The sequence below is a fragment of the Stenella coeruleoalba genome, assembly GCF_951394435.1.
Source record: "Stenella coeruleoalba genome assembly, chromosome: 11".
Classification (NCBI taxonomy): Eukaryota; Metazoa; Chordata; class Mammalia; order Artiodactyla; family Delphinidae; genus Stenella; species Stenella coeruleoalba.
Genome location: NC_137157.1, coordinates 75154235 through 75168485, shown reverse-complemented (window position 1 = coordinate 75168485; position 14251 = coordinate 75154235). Strand labels below are relative to the sequence as shown.

The window sequence follows — 14251 nt, the reverse complement described above, 5'->3', positions numbered from 1 at the left end:
CTGTCATTTACTGGCTTTATTGCTGCGGACATCTTGCCTCAGGAAGCCTCAACTACTTCATGTGGAAAATGGAAATTTAAGAGGTGCCTTGACATCTACATGTGGAACAACTCCTACAGAACACCTACTGAACGCAGGCAGAAGACCTCAGACCTCCCAAAGGCAAGAAACTCCCCACGTACCTGGGTAGGGAGAAAGAAAAAAAAAAGAAAAAGAAAAACAGAGACAGAAGAATAGGGACGGGACCTGCACCAGTGGGAGGGAGCTGTGAAGGAGGAAAGGTTCCCCACACTAGGAAGCCCCTTCGCGGGCAGAGACTGCGGGTGGCGGAAGGGGGAAGCTTCAGAGCCACGTAGGAGAGCGCAGCAACAGGGGTGCGGAGGGAAAAGTGGACAGATTCCCGCACAGAGGATCGGTGCCGACCAGCACTCACCAGCCTGAGAGGCTTGTCTGCTCATGCGCCGGGGCGGGCGGGGGCTCGGAGCTGAGGCTCGGGCTTCGGTCGGATCCCAGGAGGAGGACTGGTGTTGGTGGCGTGAACACAGCCTGAAGGGGGTTAGTGCACCACGGCTAGCTGGGAGTGTGTCTGGGAAAAGGTCTGGAACTGCCAAAGAGGCAAGAGACTTTTTCTTGCCTCTTTGTTTCATGGTGCGCAGGGAGAGGAGATTCAGAACACCGCCTAAACTAGCTCCAGAGATGGGCGTGAGCCGCGGCTATCAGCGCGGACCCCAGGGACGGGCATGAGATGCTAAGGCTGCTGCTGCCGCCACCAAGAAGCCTGTGTGCGAGCACAGGTCACTCTCCACACCTCCCCTCCCGGGAGCCTGTGCAGTCCGCCACTGCCAGGGTCCCATGATCCAGGGACAACTTCCCCAGGAGAATGCACGGCGCGCCTCAGGCTGCTGCAACGTTCTGCTTGCCTCTGCCGCCGCAGGCTCGCTCCGCATCTGTACCCCCCTCCCTACCGCCGGCCTGAGTGAGCCAGAGCCCCTGAATCAGCTGCTACTTTAACACCATCCTGTCTGAGCGGGAAAAGACGCCCTCAGGTGACCTAAATGCAGGGGCGGGGCGAAAACCATAGCTGAACTGCAGGAGCTGTGTGAACAAAGAAGAGAAAGGGAAATCTCTCCCAGCAGCCCCAGGGGCAGCGGATTAAATCTCCACAATCAATTAGATGTACACTGCATCTGTGGAATACCTGAACAGACAACGAATCATCCCAAATTGAGGCGGTGGACTTTGGGAGCAATGATATATATATATATATCTATATCTATCTATATATATATATTCCCCCTTTTTCTCTTTTTGTCAGTGTGTATGTGTATGCTTCTGTGTGTGATTTTGTCTGTATAGCTTTGCTTTTACCACTTGTCCTAGGGTTCTATCTCTTTTTTTTTTTTTAGTTTAGTTTTTAGCACTTATCATTGGTGGATTTGTTTTTTTGGTTTGTTTGCTTTCTTCTTTCTTCCTTTCTTTTTTTAAATTACTTTTTTATTTTTAATAATTATTTTTTATTTTAATAACTTTATTTTCTTTTTCTTTCTTTCTTTTTTTCTCCCTTTTATTCTGACCCGTGTGGATGACAGGGTCTTGGTGCTCTGGCCAGGTGTCAGGCTTGTGCCTCTGAGGCAGGAAAGCCGAGTTCAGGACATTGGTCCACAAGAGACCGCCCAGCTCTACGTAATATCAAATGGCAAAAATCTCCCCGAGATTACCATCTCAACGACAAGACCAAGCTCCACTCAATGACCAGCAAGCTACAGTGCAGGACAACCTATGCCAAACAACTAACAAGACAGGCATACAACCCCACCCATTAGCAGAGAGGCTGCCTAAAATCATATAATGTCACAGACACCCCAAAGTACTCCACCAGCTGCGGACCTGCCCACCAGAAAGACAGGATCCAGCCTCATCCACCAGAACACAGGCACTAGTCCTCTCCACCAGGAAGCTTACACAACCCACTTAACCAACCTTAGCCACTGGGGGCAGATACCAAAAAGAACAGAAACTACGAACCTGCAGCATGTGAAAAGGAGACCCCCAAAACACTAAGTTAAGCAAAATGACAAGACAGAAAAACACACAGCAGATGAAGGAACAAGGTAAACACCCACCATACCTAACAAATGAAGAGGAAATAGGCAGTCTACCTGAAAAAGAATTCAGAATAATAACCCAAAATCTTGGAAATAGAATGGAGAAAATACAAGAAACGTTTAACAAGGACCTAGAAGAACAAAAGAGCAAAAAAAACAATGATGAACCACAGAATAAATGAAATTAAAAATTCTCTAGAAGGAATCAATAGCAGAATAACTGATGCAGAAGAATGGATAAGTGACCTGGAAGATAAAAGAGTGGAAATAGCTACTGCAGAGCAGAATAAAGGGAAAAAATAATGAAAAGAATTGAGGACAGTGTCAGAGACCTCTGGGACAACATTAACTGCACCAACATTCAAATTATAGTGGTCCCAGAAGAAGAAGAGAAAAAGAAAGGGACTGAGAAAATATTTGAAGAGTTTATAGTTGAAAACTTCCCTAATATGGGAAACGAAATAGTTAATCAAGTCCAGGAAGGGCAGAGAATCCCATACAGGATAAGTCCCAGGAGAAACATGCCAAGACACATATTAATCAAACTATCAAAAATTAAATACAAAGAAAAAATATTAAAAGCATCAAGGGAAACAAAGCAAATAATATACAAAGGAATCCCCAAAAGGTTAAGAGCTGATCTTTCAGCAGAAATTCTGCAAGCCAGAAGGGAGTGACAGGACATATTTAAAGTGATGAAAGGGAAAAACGTACAACCAAGATTATTCTACCTAGCAAGGATCTCATTCAGATTTGACAGAGAAATTAAAACCTTTAATTTCAAAAGGTAAGAGAATTCAGCACCACAAAACCAGCTTTACAACAAATGCTAAAGGAACTTCTCTAGGCAGGAAACACAAGAGAATGAAAAGACCTACAATAACAAACCCAAAACAATTAAGAAAATGGTAATAAGAACATACATATTGATAATTATCTTAAATGTAAATGGATTAAATGACCCAACCAAAAGACATAGACTGGCTGAATGGATACAAAAACAAGACCCATATATATGCTGTCTACAAGAGACCCACTTCAGACCTAGGGACACATACAACTAAAAGTGAGGGGATGGAAAAAGATATTCCATGCAAATGGAAATCAAAAGAAAGCTGGAGTGGCAATTCTCATATCAGACAAAATAGACTTTAAAACAAAGACTATTACAATAGATAAAGAAGGACACTACATAATGATCAAGGGATCGATCCAAGAAGAAGATATAACAATCGTAAATATTTATGCACCCAACATAGGAGCACCTCAAAACATAAGGCAAATGCTAACAGCCATAAAAGAGGAAATCGACAGTAACACAATAATAGTAGGGGACTTTAACACCCCACTTTCGCCAATGGTCAGATCATCCAAAATGAAAATAAATAAGGAAACACAAGCTTTAAATGACACATTAGACAAGATGAACTTAATTGATATTTATAGAATATTCCATCCAAAAACAACAGAATACACTTTCTTCTCAAGTGCTCATGGAACATTCTCCAGACTAGATCATATCTTGGGTCACAAATCAAGTGTTGGTTAATTCAAGAAAATTGAAATCATTATCAACTATGTTTTCTGGCCACAATGCTATGAGACTAGATATCAATTTCAGGAAAAAATCTGTAAAAATACAAACACATGGAGGCTAAACAATACACTACTTAATAACCAAGATCACTGGAAAAATCAAAGAGGAAATCAAAAAATACCTAGAAGCAAATGACAATGAAAACACAATGACACGAAAATTATGGAATGCAGCAAAAGCAGTTCTAAGAGGGAAGTTTATAGCAATACAATCGTACCTTAAGAAACAAGAAACATCTCAAATAAACAACCAAACCGTACACCTACAGCAATTAGAGAAAGAACAAAAGAAACCCAAAGATTGCAGAAGGAAAGAAATCATAAAGATCAGATCAGAAACAAATGAAAAAGAAATGAAGGAAATGATAGTAAAGATGAATAAAACTAAAAGCTGGTTCTTTGAGAAGATAAACAAAATTGATAAACCATTAGCCAGATTCATCAAGAAAAAAAGGGAGAAGACCCAAATCAGTAGAATTAGAAATGAAAAAGGAGAAGTAACAACTGACACTGCAGAAATACAAAGGATCATGAGAGATTACTACAAGCAACTATATGCCAATAAAATGGACAACCTTGAAGAAATGGAAAAATTCTTAGAAAAGCACAACCTTCTGAGACTGAAACAGGAAAAAAGGGAAAATATAAACAGACCAATCACAAGCACTGAAATTAAAACTGTGATTAAAAATCTTCCAGCAAACAAAAGCTCAGGACCAGATGGTTCACAGGCAAATTCTATCAAACATTTAGAGAAGAGCTAACACCTATCCTTCTCAAACTCTTCCAAAATATAGCAGAGAGAGAAACACTCCCAAACTCATTCTATGAGACCGCCTTCAACCTGATAGTAAAACCAAAGATGTCACAAAGAAAGAAAACTACAGGCCAATATTACTGATGAACACAGATGCAAAAATCCTCAACAAAACACTAGGAAACAGAATCCAACAGCACATTAAAAGGATCATACACCATAATCAAGTGGGTTTATCCCAGGAATGCAAGGATTCTTCAATATATGCAAATCAATCAATGTGATAAACCATGTTAACAAATTGAAGGAGAAAAACCATATGGTCATCTCAATAGATACAGAAAAAGCTTTCAACAAAATTCTACACCCATTTATGATAAAAACCCTCCAGAAAATGGGTATAGAGGGAACTTACCTCAACATAATAAAGGCCATATATGAAAAACCCACAGCCAACATCATCCTCAATGCTGAAAAACTGAAGCCATTTCCACTATGATCAGGAACAAGACAAGGTTGCCCACTCTCAGCACTATTATTCAACATTGTTTTGGAAGTTTTAGCCACAGCAATCAGAGAAGAAAAAGAAACAAAAGGAATCCAAATTGGAAAAGAAGACTAAAAGCTGTCACTGTTTGCAGATGACATGATACTATACATGTAGAATCCTAAAGATATCACCAGAAAACTACTAGAGCTAATCAATGAATTTGGTAAAGTAGCAGGATACAAAATTAATGCACTTGCATTCCTATACACTAATGATGAAAAATCTGAAAGTGAAATTAAGAAAACACTTCCATTTACCATTGCAACAAAAAGAATAAAATACCTAGTAATAAACCTACCTAAGGCTACAAAAGACCTGTATGCAGAAAACTATAAGACACTGATGAAAGAAATTAAAGATGATACAAATAGGTGGAGAGATATACCATGTTATTGGATTGGAAGAATCCAATGGCATGGACATATTTACACTACCAAATGTAAAACCGATAGCTAGTGGGAAGCAGCCGCATAGCACAGGGAGATCAGCTCGGTGCTTTTTGACCACCTAGAAGGCTTGGATAGGGAGGATCAGAGGGAGGGAGAAGCAAGAGGGAAGAGATATGGGGATATATGTATATGTAGAGCTGATTCACTTTGTTATAAGGCAGAAACTAACACACCTTGTAAAGCAATTATACTCCAATAAAGATGTTAAAAAAAAAAAAAGGGGTGCCTTGCAGAGATAATATAATGAAAGATGTAGCACAGTGCTTGGCACACACTGTGAACTCCCAACATGAGAGTTATTATTGCTGTGATCTCAGGGGTATTGCTTTGGCATAACTGAAGTTGCTGCCTTCTTCAAAAAACTATAGAGTAAACCCTTTGGAATAAGCTATATTCACCATGAACCATCTGTGTGGGAAGGTTGTATTGGTAGGATATATGTCTGTGGATAGGTAAGGAACTATGAATGAACTTGGGATGAATACCTGTGTTGAAAATTGGGGTTCAGTGTCGATTAATGCTTTGACCTAAGGTCTCTACAAGTATTTGTTTGTACTGCACTTTTTTAAAAAAATATTGAAGTAAAGTTGGGACCTCCCTGGTGGCCCAGTGGTTAAGACTCTGCACTCCCAATGCAGGGGGCCTGGGTTCGATTGCTGGTCAGGTAACTAGATCCCATATGCTTGCCACAACAAAGATTTCACATGCCACAAGTAAGGAGCCCTTGAGCCACAACTAAGGGGTCTGCCTGCTGCAAAACTAAGACCTGGTACAACCAAATAAATAAATAAATATATATTTTAAAAAATTGAAGTAAAGTTGATTGACAATATTCTGTTAGTTTCAGGTGTACAGCAAAGTTGTATATATATATATATATATAATTTTTCATATATATGAAAAAGAATATACATATTCTTTTTCAGATTCCTTTCTATTATAGCTTATTACAAGATATTAAATATAGTTCCCTGTGCTATACAGTAGGTCCACGTTGCTTATCAATTTTACTATAGTAGTGTGTACCTGTTAATCTCAAACTCCTATTTTATCTGCTCCCCGTTTCCCCTTTGGAATCCATAAGTTTGTTTTCTATGTCTGTGAGTCTATTTATGTTTTGTAAGTTCCTTTGTATAATTTTTTTAGATTCCACTTATAAGTGATAGCATATGATATTTATCTTTCTCTGATGTATTTCACTTAGTATGATATTCTCTAGGTCCACCCACATTGCTACAAATGACATTACTTCATTCTTTTTATGGCTGACTAATATTCCATTGTATATATAAACCACGTCTTTTTTTATCCATTCATCTGTCCATGGACATTTATGTTGCTTCCATGTCTTGGCTATTGTAAATAGTGCTGCTATGAACACTGGGGTGCCTGTATCTCTCCCCTTTTTTAAAACATCTTTATTAGAGTATAATTGATTTAAAATGGTGTGTTAGTTTGTGCTTTACAACAAAGTGAATCAGTTATACATATACATATGTCCCCATATCTCTTCCCTCTTGCATCTTCCTCCCTCACTCCCACCCTCCCTATCCTACCCCTCTAGGTGGTCACACAGCACTGAGCTGATCTCTCTGTGCTATGCGGCTGCTTCCCAGTAGCTATCTATTTTACGTTTGGTAGTGTATATATGTCCATGCCACTCTCTCACTTTGTCCCAGCTTACCATTCCCCCTCCCTCTCCCTGTATCCTCAAGTCCATTCTCTAGTAGGTCTGCGTCTTTATTCCCGTCTTGCCCTTAGGTTCTTCATGACCATTTTTTTTGTTTTTTTTTTTAGATTCCATATATATGTGTTAGCATATGGTATTTGTTTTTCTCTTTCCGACTTACTTCACTATGTATGACAGACTTGAGGTCCATCCACCTCACTACAATTCACACAATTTCGTTTCCTTTTATGGCTGAGTAATATTCCATTGTATATATGTGCCACATCTTCTTTATTCATTCATCTGTTGATGGACATTTAGTTTGCTTCCATGTCCTGTATTGTAAATAGAGCTGCAATGAACATTTTGGTACATGACTCTTTGAACCATGGTTTTCTCAGGGTATATGCCCAGTAATGGGATTGCTGGGTCTTTTGGTAGTTCTATTTTTAGTTTTTTAAGGAACCTCCATACTGTTCTCCATAGTGGCTGTATCAATTTACATTCCCACCAACAATGCAAGAAGGTTCCCTTTTCTCCACACCCTCTCCAGCATTTATTGTTTATAGATTTTTTGATGATGTCCATTCTGACCGGTGTGAGATGATATCTCATTGTAGTTTTGATTTGCATTTCTCTAATGATTAATGATGTTGAGCATTCTTTCATGTGTTTGTTGGCAATCTGTATATCTTCTTTGGAGAAATGTCTATTTAGGTCTTCTGCCCATTTGTGGATAGGGTTGTTTGTTTTTTTGATATTGAGCTGCATGAGCTGCTTGTAAATTTTGGAGATTAATCCTTTGTCAGTTACTTCATTTGCAAATATTTTTTCCCATTCTGAGGGTTGTCTTTTGGTCTTGTTTATGGTTTCCTTTGCTGTGCAAAAGGTTTTAAGTTTCATTAGGTCCCATTTGTTTATATTCCCATTTCTCTAGGAGGTGGGTCAGAAAGGATCTTGATGTGATTTATGTCATAGAGTGTTTTGTCTATGTTTTCCTCTAAGAGTTTGATAGTGTCTGGCCTTACATTTAGGTCCTTAATCCATTTTGAGTTTATTTTTGTGTATGGTGTTAGGGAGTGTTCTAATTTCGTTCTGTTACATGTGGCTGTCCAGTTTTCCCAGCACCATTTATTGAAGAGGCTGTCTTTTCTCCACTGTATATTCTTGCCTCCTTTATCAAAGATAAGGTGACCATATGTGTGTGGGTTTAACTGTGGGCTTTCTATCCTGTTCAACTGATCTATATTTCTGTTTTTGTGCCAGTACCATACTGTCTTGATTACTGTAGCTTTGTAGTATAGTCTAAAGTCAGGGAGCCTGATTCCTCCAGCTCCATTTTTCTTTCTCAAGATTGCTTTGGCTATTCGGGGTCTTTTGTATTTCCATAGAAATTGAGAAATTTTTTGTTCTAGTTCTGTGAAAAATGCCATTAGTAGTTTGATAGGGATTGCATGGAACCTATAGTATGCTTTGGGTAGTATAGTCATTTTCACAATGTTGATTCTTCCAATCCAAGAACATGGTATATCACTCCATATATTTGTGTCATCTTTAATTTCTTTCATCAGTGTGTTACAGTTTTCTGCATGTAGGTCTTTCGTCTCCTTATGTAGGATTATTCCTAGATATTTTTTTCTTTTTTTGCAATGGTAAATGGGAGTGTTTTCTTAATTTCACTTTCAGATTTTTCATCATTAGTGTATAGGAATGCCAGAGATTTCTGTGCATTAATTTTGTATGCTGCTACTTTACCAAATTCATTGATGAGCTCTAGTAGTTTTCTCGTCACATCTTTAGGATTCTGTATGTATAGTATCATGTCATCTGCAAAAGGTGACAGCTTTACTTCTTCTTTTCTGATTTGGATTCCTTTTATTTCTTTTTCTTCTCTGATTCCTGTGGCCAAAACTTCCAAAACCATGTTGAATAATAGTGGTGAGAGCGGGCAACCTTGTCTTGCTCCTGATCTTAGTGGAAATGGTTTCAGTTTTTCAGCATTGAGGACGATGTTGGCTGTGGGTTTGTCATATATGGCCTTTATTATGTTCAGAAAGTTCCCTCTATGCCTACTTTCTGGAGGTTTTTTGTTTTTTTTTGTTTTTTTTTTTTGCAGGACGTGGGCCTCTCACTGTTGTGGCCTCTTCCATTGCGGAGCACAGGCTCCGGACGCACAGGCTTAGCAGCCATGGCTCACAGGCCCAGCTGCTCTGCAGCATGTGGGATCTTCCCGGACCTGGGCACGAACCCGTGTCCCCTGCATCGGCAGGTGGACTCTCAACCACTGCGCCACCAGGGAAGCCCATCTGGAGAGTGTTTATCATAAATGGGTATTGAATTTTGTTGAAAGCTTTCTCTGAATCTATTGAGATCATCATATGGATTTATTTCTTCAATTGGTTAATATCGTGTATCACATTGATTTGCATATATTGAAGAATCCTTGCATTCTTGGGAAAAACCCCACTTGATCATGGTGTATGATCCTTTTAATGTGCTGTTGGTTTCTGTTTGCTAGTATTTTGTTGAGGATTTTTGCATCTATGTTCATCAGTGATATTGGCCTGTAGTTTTCTTTCTTTGTGACATCTTTGTCTGGTTTTGGTACCAGGGTGATGATGGCCTCATAGAGTAAGTTTGGGAGTGTTCCTCCCTGTGCTATATTTTGGAAGAGTTTGAGAAGGATAGGTGTTAGCTCTTCACTAAATGTTTTTGTTTTATGGTATGCGGGCCTCTCACTGTTGTGACCTCTCCCATTGCGGAGCACAGGCTCCGGATGCGCAGGCTCAGCGGCCATAGCTCACGGGCCCAGCCACTCTGCGGCATGTGGGATCCTCCCGGACGGGGCACGAACCCGTGTCCCGTGCATCGGCAGGTGGACTCCCAATCACTGTGCCACCAGGGAAACCCTTCACTAAATGTTTGATAGAATTCGCCTGTGAAGCCATCTGGTCCTGGGCTTTTGTTTGTTGGAAGATTTTTAATCACAGTTTCAATTTCAGTGCTTGTGATTGGTGTGTTCTTATTTTCTATTTCTTTCTGGTTCAGTCTTGGAACGTTGTGCATTTCTAAGAGTTTGTCCATTTCTTCAAGGTTGTCCATTTTATTGACATATAGTTGCTTGTAGTAATCTCTCATGATCCTTTGTATTTCTGCAGTGTCAGTTGTTACTTCTCCTTTTTCATTTCTAATTCTATTGATTTGAGTCTTCTCCCTTTTTTTCTTGATGAATTTGGCTAATGGTTTATCAGTTTTGCTTATCTTCTCAAATAACCAGCTTTTAGGTTTATTGATGTTTGCTATTGTTTCCTTCATTTCTTTTTCATTTATTTCTGATCTGATCTTTATGATTTATTTCCTTCTGCTAACTTTGTGTTTTTTGTTCTTCTTTCTCTAATTGCTTTAGGTGTAAGGTTAGGTTGTTTATTTGAGATGTTTCTTGTTTCTTAAGTTACGATTGTATTGCTATAAACTTCCCTCTTAGAACTGCTTTTGCTGCATTCCATAATTTTTGTGTCATTGTGTTTTCATTGTCATTTGCTTCTAGGTATTTTTTGATTTCCTCTTTGAATTCTTCAGTGGTGTCTTGGTTATTAAGTAGTGTATTGTTTAGCCTCCATGTGTTTGTAGTTTTTACAGATTTTTTCCTGTAATTGATATCTAGTCTCATAGCATTGTGGTCGGAAAAGATACTTGATATAATTTCAATTTCCTTATATTTACCAAGGCTTGATTTTTGACCCAAGATATGATCTAACCTGGACAATGTTCCATGATCACTTGAGAAAAAAGTGTATTCTGTTGTTTTTGGATGGAATGTACTGTAAATATCAGTTAAGTCCATCTTGTTTAATGTATCATTTGAAGCTTCTGTTTCCTTATTTATTTTCATTTTGGATGATCTGTCCATTGGTGAAAGTGGGGTGTTAAAGTCCCATGATATGATTTTGTTACTATCGATTTCCCCTTTTATGGTTGTTAGTACTTGCCTTATGATTGAGGCGCTCCTATGTTCGGTGCATAAATATTTACCATTGTCATATCTACTTCTTGGATTGATCCCTTGATCATTATGTAGTGTCCTTTGTCTCTTGTAACAGTGTTTATTTTAAAGTCTATTTTTTCTGATATGAGAATTGCCACTCCAGCTTTCTTTTGATTTCCATTTGCATGTAATATCTTTTTCCATCCCCTCCCTCACTTTCAGTCTATATGTGTCCCTAGGTCTGAAGTGGGTCTCTTGTAAACAGCATATATACGGGTCTTGTTTTTGTATCCATTCAGCCAGTCTATGTCTTTTGGTTGGGACATTTAATCCATTTACATTTAAGATAATTATCAATATGTATGTTCCTATTACCATTTTAATTGTTTTGGGTTTGTTATTGTAGGTCTTTTCCTTCTCTTGTGTTTCCTTCCTAGAGACGTTCCTTTAGCATTTGTTGTAAAGCTGGTTTGGTGGTACTGAATTCTCTAGCTTTTGCTTGTCTGTAAAGGTTTTAATTTCTCCATCAAATCTGAATGAGATCCTTGCTGGGTAGCATGTATCTATTCATATTAGAGTTTTCTTCTTTTTTGGATATATGCCTAGGAGTGGTATTACTGGATCATATGGTAACTTTATTTTTAGTTTTTTGAGAAACCTCCTTACTATTCTCCATAGTGGCTGTAGTAATTTACATTCTCACCAACAGTGTAGGAGGGTTCTCTTTCCTCCACATCCTCTCCAACATTTATTATTTGAAGACTTTTTGATGATGGCCATTCTGACGAGTGTGAGGTGATACCTCATTGTAGTTTTGCTTTGCATCTCTCTAATGATTAGCAATGTTGAGCATCTTTTCATGTGCGTGTTGGACATTTGTATGTCTTATTTGGAGAAATGTCTATTTAGGTCGTCTGTCCCTTTTTTGATTGTGTTTTTTTGATATTGAGCTGTATGGGCTGTTTATATGTTTTGGAAATCAATCTCTTGTGGGTTGCATCATTTGCAAATATTTTCTCCTGTTCCATAGGCTGTCTTTTTGTTGCCAATAAGTGGTGCCAGACAGTTACATATAGAAGAATGAAACTAGAACATTCTCTAACACCATATACAAAAATAAACTCAAAACGGATTAAAGATATAAATGTAAGACAGATACTATTAAAAAAACTCCTAGAGGAAAACACAGGCAGAACACTCTTTGACATAAATCACAGCTATATATATTTTTTTGATCTGTCTCCTAGAGTAATGGAAATAAATGCAAAAATAAACAAATGAGACCTAATTAAACTTAAGAACTTTTGCACAACAAAGGAAACTGTAAACAAAATGAAAAGACAACTTTTGTTTTGTTTGGGAATGGGAGAAAATATTTGTACTTCACTTTTGTGGGTGATATTGAGTCACCTGGAACCATCCTTGTCGGTCCACGTCCTTCTTTCAGAGTACTTTTCAGAGTAGATTTTCTTTTTTTAAATTTTTGTAGCACTCTAGGCCAAATAGCAAATATATGGATTTATAGCTTTCTTGGTCTGGCCATAAGTGTACAATCTGCTTCTGCAGCTGTACTGCCAGGTTCTTCAGGTATAAACTAAGAAGAATGCTGTGCCCACTTTAAAGGCTTAAGAGAGAGTTTTTCGTTGAAATAGTTTTAGAACAAAGAAAAGGAAATTCTACTTTACACAGTGGGCAAATGATAACTATGTGAAACTTTTTACCAGTTAATGTTATATGGTGACTGCCGATTCTCAGTGAAATCACAGACCCTTGTAAGCCCCACAAGAGCTGGGTCATCTTCATCTTGTCATCATATCCCTAGTGCTGAGCACTGTATCTGACACATCACAGGCACCAAACAAATATCTGTTGAATAAATGAATGAAGGGTGAATAGTATTGAAAAGGTTTAGGTATGCTCAAAGATGGCAGAGCCTTAACATAATCCGAGGGAAAGTTGATAAGTATTTTTTGGGTATACTGGCTTGTTTATGTTGACACTGATGTAATAACTGTCATACTATCCCAGTAAATATTCCTTAGTACCATTTTCAGTGAGAGAATATTTCACTGGATGAATCCTTGAGCAGATGAAGTTCTTGAGAATTCCAGGTGGGTAGGTTTAGAGAGTTCATATCTGAATGGACATTGTTATACAAACAGACTGAAGAAAGGAATCAAAACGTTAATGAAGTTTTTACATTCCACTTTTAACCTGAAACCTAAGAGCCTTCAGATGCTTTCTGTACTCTTTTGTATTTTAAGCCACAATAGATTCTTTCTGCCTCTCTCAAAATTTCCCACTTGTTTTGTCATTTAGGAGGCCCCTTCTGAGCTTACCTCGTTGTTAAGCAGAACTGACAAAAGGTGAAGTTTTTCTGTTTAATGCAGACCTTAGAAGTTACCACCTGATTCTCAAATAGGGCTGAAAGACAAATGCTGGTATCATGTTCAAGATGCATTGTCCCTTGAATTCCTGTCTCTAAATATATCAGCCTTTTAACAGCAGCATGGTGATAACTAACGTGGAATTACTTACATTGGTAATATTTCTTTAGAAGGCAAAATTAGGCTTTTATATTTTGTTTTCATTACATTTAAGAAAGAATGTATCACATCCATATAAAGTAAAAGTAGAAATTCCATTTTGGTGTTTTGTATTCAAAATGGTACAGCACCTTTATTACTATAAGAGGTTTCTGATGAAAAACACCTCCTCAAGTTAAAGAGTTTCTGGACAGTACGCAATTTTGATAACTTGTCATTTTATAGAATGATACCTGTTTTCAATAATAATATGTAACTGTCATATTTTCTCAATGAACCTCAAATATTTCTAATATTTTACATAACGATTTAGAGCATGTTTATGTCATCACATTTAAATTTTCTGAGGAAAAAGGGGGCTAGACCTTTATAATCTCAATTTAACCGATCTGTGGATATGGGCTTTCCCTGGGAAGGGGGTTTATGGCTGTCTCTGGCCAAAGTCAAGTCCCAAAGAGGGACTCAGCTGAGAGATGGTGGTTGCCAGCACTCCTAGGAGGTGGGTGTGTGCACTTCAGACCCAGGATAAGGGATCTTGGTGGTACACAATGGCCTCTACTAGAAATGGAGGTGCAAAAAGTGTGTGTGACTGCC

The 14251-nt window shown here is 38.4% G+C and overlaps 1 pseudogene across 1 annotated transcript in view; it reads right to left on the bottom strand.

Annotated features, from left to right (window-relative positions):
• The window catches only part of LOC307194411 (S-phase kinase-associated protein 1-like), a 32467-nt pseudogene extending 18895 nt beyond the window's left edge, over positions 1-13572 (bottom strand). The window contains exon 1 of the transcript in view: positions 13451-13572. The product of the transcript in view is annotated as an S-phase kinase-associated protein 1-like (transcript). The remainder of the gene's footprint in view (positions 1-13450) is intronic.
• Between the last annotated feature and the right edge of the window lie 679 nt (positions 13573-14251).